Below are 16,979 nucleotides of genomic sequence, written 5' to 3'. Positions count from 1 at the left end.
ACAGATGATTCGACCCATGTCTTCAACATATACAGCTGTAAACAAATACACACTAGCTTCAAATCGTCTTATCACCAATAATAAAGGGTGAAAGAATAACAAAGAGAGTTTTCAACCCAAGACAGCAGAACAACAGATCTAGAGTAAGTACACCAAGACCACTGAAACATCTTCCCATCATTTTCTTTGGAAAAAACGAGCAGACATGAATCCAATCTCAAGCTCAACCGAAATCTAACCCTGACCAGAATCCAACTCACCTTCTTCCTGGCCCTCTTGCCAGACTGTTTAAACAGCACTTTCACAAGCCTAGATTTCTTCACCACCTCCCCAATGAAGCTGAGCACCTGCTGCATGCCCTCCACCAGCTTCCTCCACCCCTTCCAGCTTAAGTGCCTGGCACTCCATCTGCCTGTTGGTCTCCTGCACCATCCCTTGCACGTCCAAACACACTTCCAGCACTTCTGAGTCCTGGGCCCCTTGCCCACGGCCCTCCGCCCCAGCCGCCCGCATCGAGGCAAGGTCTGACCCATGTCCCCCAGGTGTGGGACAGGCCGTCCAGCCGGGTCAGGACCGGTGTTGCATGTGGAGCAGCTGCTCCATCTGAGAGTTGAGGGAGTCCATGCGACTCTCAACACAGCGCATGGCCGGCCCGGGGGAGGAATAGGAAGCAGAAGAAGAAGAAGAGGAGGACGTGGGAGAGGCGGTACGGATCCGGTCCGATCCAGCTGTGGATAGCTTTCGTGCCAGCCCTAGTTTCTGAACCATGCAGCGGGTTGGGGTCGTAGACCTTTGCTAAGGAGTTGACAAGCTGGAGCTCATGACTGCTTTGGGATAGTCCCGGGGGGCAGAGATCGTTGGTTGATACCTGCTCAGCTGTCTGGACCCACCGCCTGCCCACAAACGGCTGCCAGGGTCGATCACCTCAGCACAGGAAGAAGATCTCTGCGTCGATATTTAATTCCAGCCACAACAAATAGACTTCTTCTCTCAAGTCTTTGTCAAGTTCTAAACCGACCAAAGCGAAGCGACAACAGACACCATGTTACGAAACAAAAGCTCCGGGCAGCAGACAGGGAGTCAAAGGACGGGAGGAAAACAGCCCATCAGGCAGAGCTATAGGTCAACTGTGAGCCATTCAGAGGAGAGTTTCAAGAATAGCATGAGGGTAGGGGGGGGTCCTCTAAATAAAAGCACAGCCCCCCACTGGACGTCACTGGATGGGTGGCCTGTGATAAGAGCTAATTGGTTGAGTGTGCAATCAGAGATTGAAAAGAGTGGACACAGGGCTTGACTGGGACCAAAAAAATGGCCCTGGCATTTTTGGCCATGGCAGCCCACTATGATTATTTATACGACATGCGAGGCACACAACTACCAGAGGATATATCCGCATATTGTGCTGTTTCAACAATTAAAATAAAGCCCAGTAGCCTACATGGAAGAGAGTAACCATGTTAAAAATTGATACGCTCTTTCACTATACTTGCAGAGACCTTTTGCAGCTAGGTTCAAATCCCCTCTGAAATTACTAATGCTCATAATATGTACAGTTTGAACCGTCTCACAATCAGCAAAAAATGCAAGAACACAGAACAACAGAAAGAATACAAAATATATGTATTATTTTATTAAGGCCTACACTAACTAATAGTCAACAAATTACACACAGTAAGTCAAAGTGGCACCCTAAAGCAGTGGTTCCCAACCTTTTTCTTGAGGGACCCACATTTTTACTATTGTAAACTTTGGCGACCCCCCCCCCCAATTACAAAAAAAACTAAAGGAACTTACAAAACACTAAGGGAATGCATCTTCTTTTTATTTCAATATATTCACTGCTAACATAAAAAAGAACATGGAACATATAAAATGGCGGCATGGAACAATGACGAAACCTGTGTAAAATTGCAATATTATAAACTTAAGAACTTCAGAACTTGTTATGATTTGGCACTATTTAAATAAACTTGAGAACTTACACTTTTAGGAACATATTTTTCTCTATTTTTGATCTCCTTTTAATTTCACTGTCATACACACACACACACCTTGAGAGTCCAGGCAGCCTGTCTTTTAATGAGAGCTCTGAGACTGTATTTCCTGAGCCAGTGATGGGATGTCTGGTGTGACTTTGGTAACAGCCAAACGAAAGTTTGGCTGTTACACTGTGCACTCAAGCCTGTTGCGGGGGGGGGGGGGGCCCCTTTGTTTGGAAGTGTGACCAGAGCGTGAAAGCATTCTCTGACAGGTAGGTTGGGGCAAAATAGCAAGATGAATCTCTGGGGTCGCAGGATGAGCAAGGTCTCGGAGCGAACTCTGGTCTTTCACACGCCAAAAACCGCTTGTATCCATAAGCTCACTCCTCAGCCGGGAGAGGCTCGACATCTGTCTTCTTCTGTTGGCGAGAAATGGGTCCATCACCCATGCGTCCTTTTGAGAATGTTCATTTACAATCCGAGAAACGCGAGTGCATCTCCTCCTGAAGCTCCTCCATGTGGCGGGTGAACTGTCTGGCCAAAGCATCAGGTAACTTCCCCCCTGACTGTTGTTGTAGCAAGGGAAACTGTTGCAGGTCTCCCGTTGCCATTTTTTTCATTCTGTACTCATTCTGTACACTTTGCGCACAAACGCATCCACTGTCTCTTTGCACTCCATTAGATTGGCATCCGCGGACTGCATGCGTTTGTTTGCTTCATTGAACAGACTGAAAATATCCGCCAGATAAGAAGTCTTAATGAGAAACTCATCTGTCATTTCTTCAAATAGCTTCTGGTTATGAACAGTTAAAAAATCCCTTATTTGGTTTTTAAGTTCCATGAAACGCACCAATACTCTGCCCTGGGACAGCCAGCGCACTTCAGTATGAAGGAGGAGTGTCTGTTGACTATTTTTACCACAGTCTTTAATGTTACGTTCAGGTCTTCACAGAGGTGTTTGCCTGCCAGTGCGTGTCTGTGCATCATGCAGTGAAACACTAAGCAGTGGGGCGTCTTCTCCTTCAAACGGCTGTTGAAGCCCTTGTTTTTTCCCATCATTGCGGCAGCTCCATCTGTGCAGCATGCAACTACATTTTCATAGGGAATATTGTGCTTTGTGAAGTACGCATCAACTACACTGAAAATGTCCTCTCCTCTTGTGGTGGCTGTGAGATTAACAGACATAAGAATGTCTTGTTTCAGCTCGGTTTCCTCCATGTATTGTACATATACAATGAGAATTGCCTCCTCTGCCACAGTGGTAGTTTCATCCAGCTGGAAAACGGGCCTGTCTTGATTTTTTCGACGAGTTTCTCAACGTTTCCTGCCATTCTGTCGATTCTGTCTTTCACTGTGTTGTTGGACAGTGGTACAGTCTTAAATTTGTTAGCCACCTGCGGTCCACATAGTATTTCAGCCATTTTAATGCAAGCAGGTTTAATCAGTGTTTCCCCAATGTTGTGTGGCTTTTTGGCTTGCGCAATAAGGAGAGAGCACTCCAAAGATGCAACCGTTGCCTTCTTCTGGTCGCTTCCTGCTTTGGCAAAACTGTCCTTAATGTTTTGGGGCCTGTTTGTGACAACTAGTTCCCTTTTTCTGAGGAAAAACTCTTTTGGTTTACCCACCGTCTCGGGGTGTTTAGTTGTCTGGTGTCGCTTCAGCTTGCAGGGTTTCAAACTTTCATTCGCCTGTTTCTCACTGCAAAAGATGCATTCTGCTCTAATTTTCTCCATTGCTTCTATGAAGCCAAACTCAGTGTAACTTTCTTGGTACCCCCTCTTTTTCTTTTTTAGAGATTCAGCTTTCTCTTCTACCTGACGCTTCGCCATTTCTTCATCAACTCTTTGTTTATGTTGCTAGGTTACCACTGTGTTTCAGCGGGAGGGATGTTCAGGTTACACACGCCCCTATTCTCGCAATATATATTTTTATACTTTTTTTTTTACTTTATTTAAACGTAGAATGTACAAGAAATCTAGTTCCTTTAGTTTTAAACTTTTCTATCGGGGCAGACGGACAGTGTGCTCACCTGTGTGTGTGCGCAAGTGTCTGTGTGTGTGTGTGTGTGTGTGTGTGTGTGTGTGTGTGTGTGTGTGTGTGTGTGTGTGTGTGTGTGTGTGTGTGTGTGTGTGTGTGTGTGTGCAAGTGTCTGTGTGTGTGTGTGTGTGTGTGTGTGCACACGTGTCTGTGTGTGTGTGTGTGTGCATCGGGGCGGAACTCCGCTGTGCGCCGTGATACAGAGACCAGGGCTGTGTTCCAATACCCGTACTTCCATGAGTACACTTAAAGGAAGTACACTATCTGCACTATCCGTACTCACTTGAGTACGCTAATTTTTCAGATGTGAGTGCTGTTCCAAATCGAGTACTCTGTGGTGCACTTACCGGATATGATGATCACGACTGCCGCCGCGGCTCCTCCCCCGCAATAAACATCCCGCTTTGAACGGTGAACTCTTTACGCCTAGCAGCTATAAAAAGCTATAAAAACTACAAAATGACTCTATTAATGCAGGCTATGTGGAAAATGCGCCGACTTTGGCTCAGCCTGGCTCCGCCTCTTCCGCTACGTAGCTAAGATGGCTGCCGTTGAGTACGGAGAGTGTCCTTCGATCCACACTTCACGATTAGCCCATTTTGAGTACGGCATCCGGGTCCTAGAAGTATGTTTCTTTTCGCCGGATCTGAATTGGAACGTACTGCGTACTCAAATTTTGAGTACGCAGTACGGACAGTACGGGTATTGGAACACGGCCCAGGAGAATTGTAAACGTGCGACTATTATGGCCCCGTCCACACGAAGCCGAAACGGGCGAAACCGTTAAGGTTTCGATCTATCCGGTTTCGAAGTATCTCCGTAAAGACGAAGCCAAGCGAAACCGGATAGATCTGTAGAAACGCTGTAGTAAACATTCCAGGCCCATAAGGGGCGCTGCTTCTGGTACACAAATCCAGAAGAAGAAGAGGCGAGCATGCGCATAAAGGCTGCCCCCCGAACCACTAACAACAACACAAACAAACAGCTCTTCTACGATGGCGAACTAGATTCTCAATAAATAATGGCTTAGCAACCCAACAAGGGACATGATATGCTGCAGAACGATTACAAGCTTGTAGTCCGCCATCATATTTTTTGTTGTGATTTCTGAGACTCCGCGGGCTTAAGAGCCATTGGCTAGGAGGTCGAGGGGTGGGGCGATGACGTCATGGTTTGCGGTTTCAGTCGGTTTCAGGCGTCCACACGAAACCAAAACGAAACCGGATAGATTTGAAACCACCTCCGAGGGTGGTTTCAGAAGTTTGCGGTTTCGGCCAGCGGATTCGCCGGCTTCATGTGGACGGAAGGCCGAACCGTACAAGACCTTTGCGGTTTCGCCATGAAATCGGCTTCGTGTGGACGGGGCCTATATGTAGGGACCGAAATGACATGCCATCCTATAAATAAGATGGGAAAAATTAATACATTTAAAAAAAAAATCGGAGATTCTGAATATTACACCCCTTAAAATCAAGAGGGCTTCGCGACCCCCCGTGGAGAGAGAGAGAGAGAGAGAGAGAGAGAGAGAGAGAGAGAGAGAGAGAGAGAGAGAGAGAGAGAGAGAGAGAGAGAGAGAGAGAGAGAGAGAGAGAGAGAGAGGGAGGGAGAGAGCAGTGGCGATTTCTCTAAGACTGCAAGGGAAGCTCAGCTTCCCCTAAAATTTCGAACATTAAATTGTCAAATATGTATTGTTGTGTTAACATTTCATTGACTACAAATTCGTTAAAATACGTTCATGTCGAAGACAAGTTCGATAAGAATCTTATCCAAGACTGACTCGATTTTGTTAACTTCTCATACATTCCCGTAATGTCAATGCATTAGACCGTAGAAGCCGAGCGTCCATTCACTTCAATGAGACTGCATGGAACAGTTTTTTTCATTGCCTCGAAACTCGACGGTCATTGGATAAATGCCCAGATTTGTCCCGCCCCCGGACGCTCAGCGTCTCTGGGGGTGGATGGAGCAGTGGGCTGGCCTGGGCTAGCCTGGACGCTGGGCTTCCGCGTTATGATTGGAGGATCAGTCGAAAGTCTGAATCACTTTTTGATTGACAGCTATTTTGAGATATACACAGTCACTTCACTATCTGAGTTCAGTGACAGTCCCATCGCGGATTTTGCAAGTGAAGTCTCATGACAAACTGCAACACATTTCTTGGTATTTGCTTGGCGAAATTGCTTCCATTAGGGTCACAGACCATTTTCTTGAAAAGGAACGGAGGGCCGAATTGAGGTATAAATAAATTGACAACTATTTTGATGTAGGCCAAAAATTAGCTTCCCCTCTTTAAAAGACCAGCAGCCGCCACTGGGAGAGAGAGAGAGAGAGAGAGAGAGATATTCTCCGCGCCTCCTTTACGTTTCTTTTCCATTTTTCTGTCAGTTAGTGACGTGACTGACTGACCCGCCCCCAAGGGGCGGGACCTCGGCCCTCTGCTGTGTGTGTGATAGGGCCAGGGCCAGCCCAGAACCAATCATAATGAGTTATGGCCTGGGCCAAAGTTGTATTGAACTTTCAGGTTAAGTTGACAGCCCACACGACAGAGAGGGAAGGAACGGACCTCGGCCCTCAGCTGTGTGACATGGCTGGGCCGGGCCGGGTCCATTAAAAAAAAAAGAAAAAAAAAAAAGAAAAAAAAAGTAAACCTCAAGTAAACCTCATCGGCCCAAAAAGGCCTGCCAGCCCACCGGGCATTGCCCGGTACGCCCGATGGCCAGTCCAGCCCTGAGGGCAACGCTGCAGAGGATTGTTGTGTGACATTTGGCTTTCAAGCAAAGTGCCAGAATCCTGGGAATTGGCCATTGAAATATTACCCAGTTAAGCACAGGTCTAAAGATGTATTAAGTATATAGATACGGATGTAAATTGATGGATAGACAATAAACATAAACTACTTCTACTACTACTGATAAAAGAACACACAAAGGGAAGGGAATGTTGCATGTGTCCATCTGGATGCTGGTGGTGTAACAGTGTTCAGATTGAGGAAATGAAGGGACAGGTGGAAGAGCGTGCAAAGCCTTGAATACAGCACAGTGCTAAGCTTCTGTCCAAGAAAAAACAACACCACATTTGATACAAAATACATGCATGGAGAATTCACTAATTTCTGACAAAAAATTATGGAAAGCAGTGCAGATGGTTTGCTGCACACTTTATTGCTTTTATCTGTAACGTTGAATTAAGCTTGCTGGAATGCAATTAGTATGCACCAATTAATAACAAAAGTTCTCTGATCCTTCTGTTACTAACTTCCCTCGATTCCTAAAGCCTCTGTGCACTTTGTCCTTGTTCTAAAGGTACGGCCACACTGAACGCGTTAACGCCTCATGCCCACTACACCGTCAGTCAAAGGACTCAGAAGGCGTGGCTGACGGATGGGGGAGGTTTCCAGGGTGGTCGGAGCCCGAGTGGTGTCACAGCGCTTAAATTTGCATACGTGATCTGATTGGATGACGGATCCGCGCTGCTGAAAAAGTTGAACATTTTTAAACTTTTTGACGGAGCCTTCAGCGCACGGATCCACAATGCATTGCGCGTCTGTCCCCATTCAAAGTCAATAGGGATCAGTCAACGGACGGAGGCAGTACACTTGGAGCTTGCATGACGGAGCACAAGTTGCCACAAAGCACTCAAAACTGCAAAAACACATTGTTCAATTGTAGACTTGGAGCTTGCATAACGGAGCACAAGGCAGTTTAATAGTGCATTTATTTTTGAACAGCACATCCGATCAGTGGCCTCTGTAATTTTGGAGTTTAGCTTTATCTATTATTACTTTTATTTTCTTGCCTTCTTTTCTTAATGTTATCAGCATTTTGTTTTTAAGATAAAACAAGAGAAACCCAAACATATCTTATGGTCTCGTATTTATGTACATGTTTCATGTATTTATATGTTTTTTACATGTTGTGACTGTCTGAGTTTGTGATGTGAGTCTATGGTCTCGTAGTTATGTACATGTTTCATGTATTTATGTGTTTTTTTCATGTTGTGGCTGTCTGAGTGTGATGTGAGTCTTTGTTCTATGTTCCCACTCTTGGCCTGTACCTTGACGTGGTGAGTGGGCTTTAAACTAAGACAGGCCTTTTATATTTTTTTGTTTGTTTGTCATAGTCTATCTTATTAATGATAAAGCCTTAACTAAACCCCTTCTCTTCTGTTTGCAGAAACTGGAAACTTCAGAGTATATTTTATCTTAAGTTAGAAAATCTTTTTTGTTTCCTCATCAGATCCCAGTCCATCATGCTCCTGTACTTGTCTGCCGTGCCACCATCATGCATCATGCATCACCTCTCAGCACCCTGCCCGGCTGCATCTTAATCCGTTACTCCAGATCTTTCCAGCTCACATAAGTGACAAACACGCTCCATCCAAGTGTTTTTAATCTATTATTAATTATACATGTAAGGTGTGCTTAAGTGGCCTGAAAGGTGCCCATCAATAAAATGCTTTTTATTAATATAACATCATGGCTCCATCAAAAGCAAAGTACACCTGCCATTTACAGTTATCATTATACTATCCTAGACATCTTTAATCTTATTTACATAGGCATACAGTAGGCCTACTAGGCCTGATTTCCTCTGAATGTTTAAATAAAAAAATGTCCCTGTCCATGTCAGATCCCTGTCCATCATACTCCTGTTGTTGTCTTCCTGCACACCTGACTGCCTCCTCCATCGATTGCGGCCACAGCCCTCTCCCTGTACAATATTTCATGTTAAATACATTTCAGGATCAAATTTGAGATTCAGTTTCAGTATTACTTGTTTTTAAAACCTGACGTGGGGCTGGCACCATCATATATGTCTTATTTATTGCACCCACACATAATAGGTCCATGATACCATGTGGGGTCATTTCAGACTCCTTTGTTTCCTAACACCTTGTGAGTTCACTGGGTACACCAGCTGATGGGTCTGTGTATATAATGGGCATTTGATTCTCGTTGCAGAAACAGAAATATATTAAAATAAACGAGTGGTAATTATGATTTCTGTTTTAACATTCAAAAAGGTATATACAAGGTGCTTTTCTTATAAAGTCAAAAAGGGGCAAACTAATCTAAAATAATAATTGTTAAACATATAGAGTATCATCGGGCGATTAGTAACCTGTACTTCCATGGTCGGTAAACAATGCGACTGCGATCACTCAGACATCTCGCTTATGATGCTACAATGCTAACAATGCTAAAAAACAAGAATATTTCTGCATCCGGTACGGCATGAAGTAGGGCGTGGGCGCGTGGCTAGGGACCCATGGTGCGGAAGCATATCTCTCCTTGATGTTGCCCTGCGCCATTGAGCAGTTTACATAGGAATGAATGGGAGCCATTTTGGAATCCGTTGTCCATTTTATAATATGTCCACGGTTCTGACGACCCTGGAAAGCTCCCCCATTCGTTAGCTACGCATTCTGAGTCCTTTGACTGACGGTGCAGTGGGCACGAGGCGTTAGAGGCGTGGAAAATCGGCATTTTTGCACAGGGAACCATTGGTTTAGGCGCGTAGATGCGTTAGACGCGCTAAAGCAGCACGTTAGGCGCTTCAGACGCGATTTACGCACCTAAATAACGCGCCCAACGCACCAACACGCCCAACGCACTAACGCGCGGAGTTAAAAAAATATAACTTTTGACGCGCCTATGTGTGACGCTTAGCCACGATAGCCAATCAGCGTTGAGCTTGACCCGATGTCACTGGCAGAGAGACGGAGGACACACAGAAGCAGAGAACATGGATGACCAAGTCATCGTTTCAGTGTGTGCTGAAACGATGAGGAGGTGGTGAAACTCACCCAGCTGTGAGCGCCTACGGAGGATGTCATGCACTAGAGTTTAGATTCTCTGCCCAAGCCTGAGCCGACCCACGGGCCGGATCGGGCCGATATTTCCCACCACTATCCTCGGGCCGGGCCTTTGATCGAGCGTTTGTGGTATTTTTTTAAATTATTGCTTTATTGGCCTAATCTGAGGAGAAATGTATGCCATGAACAGAAATATTATAAAGCTTTATTACACGGGTCTTCTCAATGCCGTGGAACTCTCGATTGCTAAGCAACGGCAATGTATTTGGCTGACTATTTCTCTACTAATCAACACTGCGAATGCTGGTAACGAATAAATTGTAAAAAGACACACCATGTGAAATATTTTTTTCGTTTTGGCAAGTAGCCGTGCAATAAGCGGGATAATGTATAGAACGTCGCCTGTCATTATCGAAAATAAGCCCCTTCAGGGCGAAGCAGACACCTCCGCTGGACGGGCTCAGCTGCGTAGGCTCGTTAGGCGCGTTGAACCCTTTTTGTGACACACAATGATCAAGCGTCAGGTTAGGCGCGTTACATACGTAACGCGTTCAGTGTGGCCGTACCTTAAGTGCAAGACAGGGGACTCATGAAGCCTCGCTACACAGACACAGTTGAGGTGGTAATCACTGAACAGGTGATCAAAGCAACAGGCCTCAAGGAGCGCAAACACAAGGCATTTTTACACTGCCAAGCCGGTATGATCGGCTTGGCAGTTGGCACGCCCTGCAATTTCACTGTCTTGCCTGTATAAAACCGAGGGGGTATAATCCCCCTTCTTCAAGGAGTTGGCTTTCTTGATTTGTTGGAGTGGGCGGGACTACGCACGGAGACCTATTTAGAAAATGTAGCATACTTTTTTTTTTATTATTATTCAAGCCACGCAGATGCAAGAATGAGTATACATCTGAGTATAGGCTACAAACGTGAACGTTTACTGCGAAATCAAGCCGGTATATTATCTTAGTCAGTGTAAACGCGCAGAAAAAGGCGGGACAAAGACGGTCATATTTGGCAGTTTAAAAACTTCTATTTTATTTTTCTTTGCCTTCTCTTCATCGCTGGCCCTGACCCTATTTCATTGATTTAATGAATCTCCTTAAAAAGTAAAGTGCACCGCAGACTGAGATATGGCGCCACGAGTGAGGGATTCTTCTTGCCACTCCATGGGGAAATTTGGCCTGTTTTCTATCCCTGCTTTTTCACACCTGTCAGAGAGGCCATGAGACCTTCCTGATCTGCACATTTTCTGCGATGAATATCCGTCTGGCCTTGGCTGGGCAGTAGTTGGTTTCCAAATATGGCCGACTCTGACACCGTTCACTATGGTTGAAACCGGTTTGAAGTAAAGCAAAAACATATTATCATTTGTGTAAAGCCTTCCGTACGGATTTCTGTTCCTCTTTTAACATTGTTATTAGGCCTATTTCAGATAAAACAGATTTTCTGATTGCTCCGTAGATTGCTGCACTTATCTCGAGTGCCACCATTGTTTTCTAATTCGGCAGACTGCTGCACTGATTCTTGTCTTTAACTGACACCCCCTCCCCCGAGTGATGATGGCCCAAGCACTTCTAAATATTTGGAAATGGCTTTTGACGGGATCGAGGACTGCTGAGAGAAACAGAATGAGAACTCTGCAGATCAGGATGCCATCTGTCAGCTGTCACCTAAATATCCTCCCCTCCCCATCAACCCGGCTGCCTCCACCATTCACCTCAGGTACGTCCGAAACAATCATACATTGTACATTCCTAATATATACGAGGGAGCATTTAAGACATTGTGTGAGAAGCGATGAAACACAGAGATAAGTGGCCTTATTCATTCTAGAGGCCATATTGGCTCTAAAGAGCTAACGGTTATGGAACTAAGAAGGCTGCTAGGTGAATAAGGCCCATGGCATAAAGCTTAGTATCAATCCCTCTACCACACACAAACACACACACACACACACACACACACACACACACAAACGCACACACACAAACAGAAACACATATAACAACATCAACATTACATAGTCAGTCACAAACCAATGCTAGGTGTAAAGGCTGTGTAAAGGCTGAGAGGTAAGAGGGGTGTTAGTCTGGTATGACTGCATGGTTCGAGAATAAAACAGACCGACATGGGGACACTGTCCTTACCATATGTAATACACACCGTAAATAAGGGCAGCAGGGATACAAAGTCAATATGCGACACTTCTTGCTTCACATGCTATCCAGCAATAGAATCTGCTTAAGCTTTGAACCTGCTCAACACCACATATCAGCAGGAAGAATGGCAGAGCCTGGTGAGTGGACTGATTGTAGCTCATAGGCGGTAAATAAACCTTTCTATCAGGCAGTTGGCCACTTGTATGGAAATTGAAAATGATCTGCATATGATATCAATTGCGAGTCAAGTTCTTGAATGGTTTCAGGGACAGTGAGGAAAGCAACAAAATTAGCGCAAGGTTTGACGTCAGTGGTTTAGGTTTGTGGCTTAGCCCCTTAGCCCCCTAGGAATTAAGTGTGTGTAAGTGTGATTTCAGTTTGTTTTGTTTGTGCGGGAGTGCGACAGTTTTTTGTGTGTTTGTGTGTGTGTGTGTGTGTGTGTGTGTTTGTTTGAGTGTGTATGTGTGTGTGTGTGTGTGTGTGTGTGTGTGTGTGTGTGTGTGTGTGTGTGTGTGTGTGTGTGTGTGTTTGTGTGTGTCTGTGTGTGTGCTTCTGTTTGTGTTTTACTGTGTTGATCAGAAAATCAACACATCTCTAACATAGAAACAAACTCCAAGGATGACACAGCGCTGTTACCAAGGGGCTTTTGGAAGTCTTAAGCGTTATGTAACATTAAGACAACTGGGTGAGGTGCTAGGGGGATGTGAATGGTGACCTCTGACACATGGGACCCAGCCCACAACACACACACACACACACACACACACACACACACACACACACACACACACACACACACACACACACACCACACACACACACACACACACACACACACAAACACACACAAACACACACACACACACACACACACACACACACACACAAGTTTTATAAATTTGAAAGTTTGTGACTGTATTCAACAATTTATCCCTATCGTATTTCTTTATCCATTCATAGACAGTAAGTCATACCCATTGGCCTTGATCTACAAAGGAATGATAGTCCATTCTTGGTATTTACTAATAGGAGCGAACGTTGTTGTTCTTACGAAATGCAAAAACATTTATTCTGCCTTTCAAACACCAGAGGGCAGTAAGGGACGCGAAAATGTGACTGTGAACTTGAACTGTTAGAACGACGAGGCAGCCACAATCCATTTTATTCCAAGAACTAATTACCAAATAGATAGAATAAATAACTTAATTAACCATTTGTTATTGGAGCAATGAAACAAGTAATGAAGATTCATTAGTTGCTATAATTCGATCCAAATCTCAATCAAAAAGTATGGCACTCTCTCTATCTCTGTCTCTGGAACAGTCTGACATGAATCAAGGCAACTTTAACCAGCTTTTTGGTGTGTGTGTGTGTGTGTGTGTGTGTGTGTGTGTGTGTGTGTGTGTGTGTGTGTGTGTGTGTGTGTGTGTGTGTGTGTGTGTGTGTGTGTGTGTGTGTGTGTGTGTTGTGTGTGTGTGTGTGTGTGTGTGTGTGTGCGTGCGTGTGTGCTTTTGTGCACCTGTGTTTTTTGTGTGTGTGAATATGTGCGTGCGTGCGTGCGTGCGTGCGTGCGTGCGTGCGTGCGTGTGTGTGTGTGTGTATGTGTGTGAGTGTGTGAATAGCAGCTAGTGCACGCCTGCCAATGTGTCTATATGACTAGCACTACCACTTGGAGCCAGCAGTGCCTTGGCAGTGAGTTTCGCAAACGACTGTCACTGGACACCGCCTGGAGGCCGAATCGAAGAAGAGTCCAGGCAAAAACAGCACATTCCCCCCCGGGTCTCATGCCACCCAGAGACACACTGACAAAACAGCCCTGGAGAGCAGGGGCAGCAGGTAGAGAGACAGTTGTGATTAACAATCTAAATCCGTGGAAGACGAACTGAAGTCTGGGTGTTTCACTTTCTTTTGCTTAGTATCTGTTTCGACCAGTCATGTTATTGGAGGCAGGGATCTGTAAGCCTGGTATTTGCAAACATAAACTCGTCCAGCTGTAAACTGTAAAAATGTCTTTAAAAGTTTCAAATCTACACCTTGTAGACTTGGCCATTGTATAAGATCCCCTTCTGAAACTCGCCCCAAAAAGGTTTTCTTTGGTAGAATATCTCCTCAACGATAGAGGAAACAAGGAGTTACTCCACCACTTGCAATTTCTGGTTTCTTGCCCAGACTCTGTGACGTATCCCCTCAGAAGTTCTAATAGAACATAGTTGGACTGCTAGGTCCTACATTATAGTGAGTGTGATAGAGCAATGAAAATCCTGCTGCTTTAATGGTTTGAAATAACTCTGAACATGGCATAGCCATGTTTACTGCTGCCACGTGCAAACACACACTAACAAACACAAATACACCCACAAATCTCCTCAGCTCTATCTTAGCATGCATACCTGCGTACTTTACACAAGTTTATTCAAATTTAAATTAATTAAACGTTTGTGAATGGGAAAATAATGTGTGCTAGTCTGGCTCAGTGTAAAATATTGCGTATTGAGTTTTGCATATAAAGATCCACATCCGACCAAGTTGCAATTCCTTATATTGAATTAACTGAATTACTTAATTTTTGAAGTAAATTCCATCTGTTAGTTCCAAATGATTATGTGTTTTGACTTCATAATAAATTACATATCACAGATTTATGACCCAAATGTAAAAAGCACATCAAATAGTAGGTAAATAGTGGACATTTGGTTAGATAGATTAGAAAGTGCTGTGTAACACAATTATTGGACTTTTTTGTGGAAATACTAATCGTAACAACCATACAGAATTATAATCAAATTATATAAACCTTTTTTATATAAATACTATTAACACGATTGAAAATTAATTTGTCTACATTTTCCTTGGAATTTCCTTTCTCTAATTGAAAGGTGATAAGATAGTTTGCATTAGCATTGCCACTGTAGCCACAAAGTCTGCTAATGAGGCCATGCCAATCAACAGACTTTTTTTTGTGTAGATTCGTAATTGTCTCGACCGCCTTGCTTGCAGACTTGCAGACATGTCAACATTATCCATGGTGTATTGCATTTTAACTTGGTCTGTCCACTCCCCCTCACCTTTGTTTCCTTTGTATTAAAGTCTCACGATGTAAACGTTTCCCTTTAAAAAATCATGTGCACCCATTGTCTCATTGAATGCATACTTGGTAACTTTGCTGCCTGTATCTTCCCATGATCATGCTCTAAAATTAAATCTTGTTGTTGTTCTCCGAAGTCTCCTAAAAATAAATTATTCTTCATCAGTAATACAGTTTTATTCAGAGAGAGAGCATCGTAGCCACTCAGAACTATAGTGCAGACTGAAATACTATAGTGGAGAGCAGCACCGCAGTAAGACTCGGAGAAAAAATGTAATGGAAGAATCCATTACATTTACTTCACGACGGGATTATGTTAACATATTAAACGACTTGATACGCATAGTGTGAGAAGCAAAGGAGGGCCATGGTTAAGTGGGATAGTCAACCCCGCAATGGATGATACAGTATATAAGTACACACGTGCATGTGCACTCATCCTGGGTCCCCAACATACAAGGTGAAAGGTGAAAACAGGATATGTTCTGCAACACATTCACAGCAAAAGCCCCAAACATCATGTCAATAAAATCTAACAAAAGCCCTGGCCAAGTCATCCTTCCTTATCCACACCCAGAGCTTCAGAACGAATTCTACCCACCTGGAATGTTGTAGAAGCACGCTCCTGGAACTTATTTATAAATACAGAGTCCGTTTCCTCTGATTTCTATATGGAGGTCGTACTAAACTACCGGCTCTCTAGACCTGACACTCTCGACACAATCAAAGCACCACTAAGTGTTGCTCTGACCTACCGGATTGGCGTTCACTATGCGGTATGGCCAGTCTATCATGGGTGGAGGACCGCAGGTCTTTAGCAGTTTAATCTGTCACAATCTTCCTTTACTATCATGAATACCTGTCCTGATGCATCTGTTTTTTCTCATGAACAATACCAAACATGGTGACACAATGATGGCGTACTTTGTAGAACAACAGAATTCTTGACCTATCCTGTCCAGAGCTCTCTCAGAATCGGCAAAGGTTGTTTGTTTTCACAGTACGTTGGCTTTAGGAATATACACGCTTTATTTTGCCTTCATTGCATGCTCTGGGTTCTGCATTCTGCAAAATTGACACAAAGACGTGGCAGTTAGGATGCAACAGGGCATCCGTGACGGTGGCTGCATTGACAAGCCTGACGTTTACCTGTGTGTCCGTTGACCGGGAGGGTCTACTCTTCCTCTTTGACGAGAGCAAATTCCATAATCCCCTCCAGAGGAAGGAGGCCACGAGACACACGCTCCCGACGATCCATATTTCCTTATCCCTCAGGAGGTTCTCCATGGCGGTCGCATGTGGATCTCCTCTTCCTCACTCTTGGGTCTCCTCTACCCCCCACCCCCGCCCACCCTCCCACCCACCTCTCTCAATAGTCAAATGGCTGACTGTGGTGGACACAGAGCAAGACAGCAGCAGAGTTGGAACGGGGAAATCTACACAACACTGTACCCAACTCTACCGATACTTCGGCGACCAGTCGAGCCGTTGATAAGCAACTAGCTTTCTGTGTGGGTATGAACAACCTCCCCCCCCCCCCCCCAACACACACACACACATACATACACACACACACATACACAGCCAGACATACACACACACACACACACACACACACACACACACACATTGAGGTGGGGGCTGGCGGGTGGTGGTTGGGTGGGAGTGAGGGGAGGGCTGCTGTGCTGTCATGCCAGCCACCCACAACGTTTCACCTCTCTCTCTACCACCCTCCTCCTCCACCTCCCTTTGCCTAAAAGGAGCGATCATGCCTTCTGGCAGACGAGAGGGGGACAGGTGCGGCGGAGTTCAGAGGTGCTGCCTCTGTATGCAGAATCAGATGCCTACTGCTGGTGTGTCAGTGAGACTCTGCTGGTATCTCTTAACTGAGGACACAGCACTTCA

The 16,979-nt window shown here is 44.8% G+C and overlaps 1 pseudogene; it reads right to left on the bottom strand.

Moving 5' to 3' along the window:
• The window catches only part of LOC130393431 (myosin light chain kinase 2, skeletal/cardiac muscle-like), a 41,601-nt pseudogene that overhangs the window by 10,386 nt on the left and 14,236 nt on the right, over window positions 1-16,979 (bottom strand).

This window comes from Gadus chalcogrammus, chromosome 12, assembly GCF_026213295.1.
Source record: "Gadus chalcogrammus isolate NIFS_2021 chromosome 12, NIFS_Gcha_1.0, whole genome shotgun sequence".
Lineage (NCBI taxonomy): Eukaryota > Metazoa > Chordata > Actinopteri > Gadiformes > Gadidae > Gadus > Gadus chalcogrammus.
Note: the sequence above shows the minus strand (reverse complement) of the source record. Positions and strands in the feature narration are given on the sequence as shown.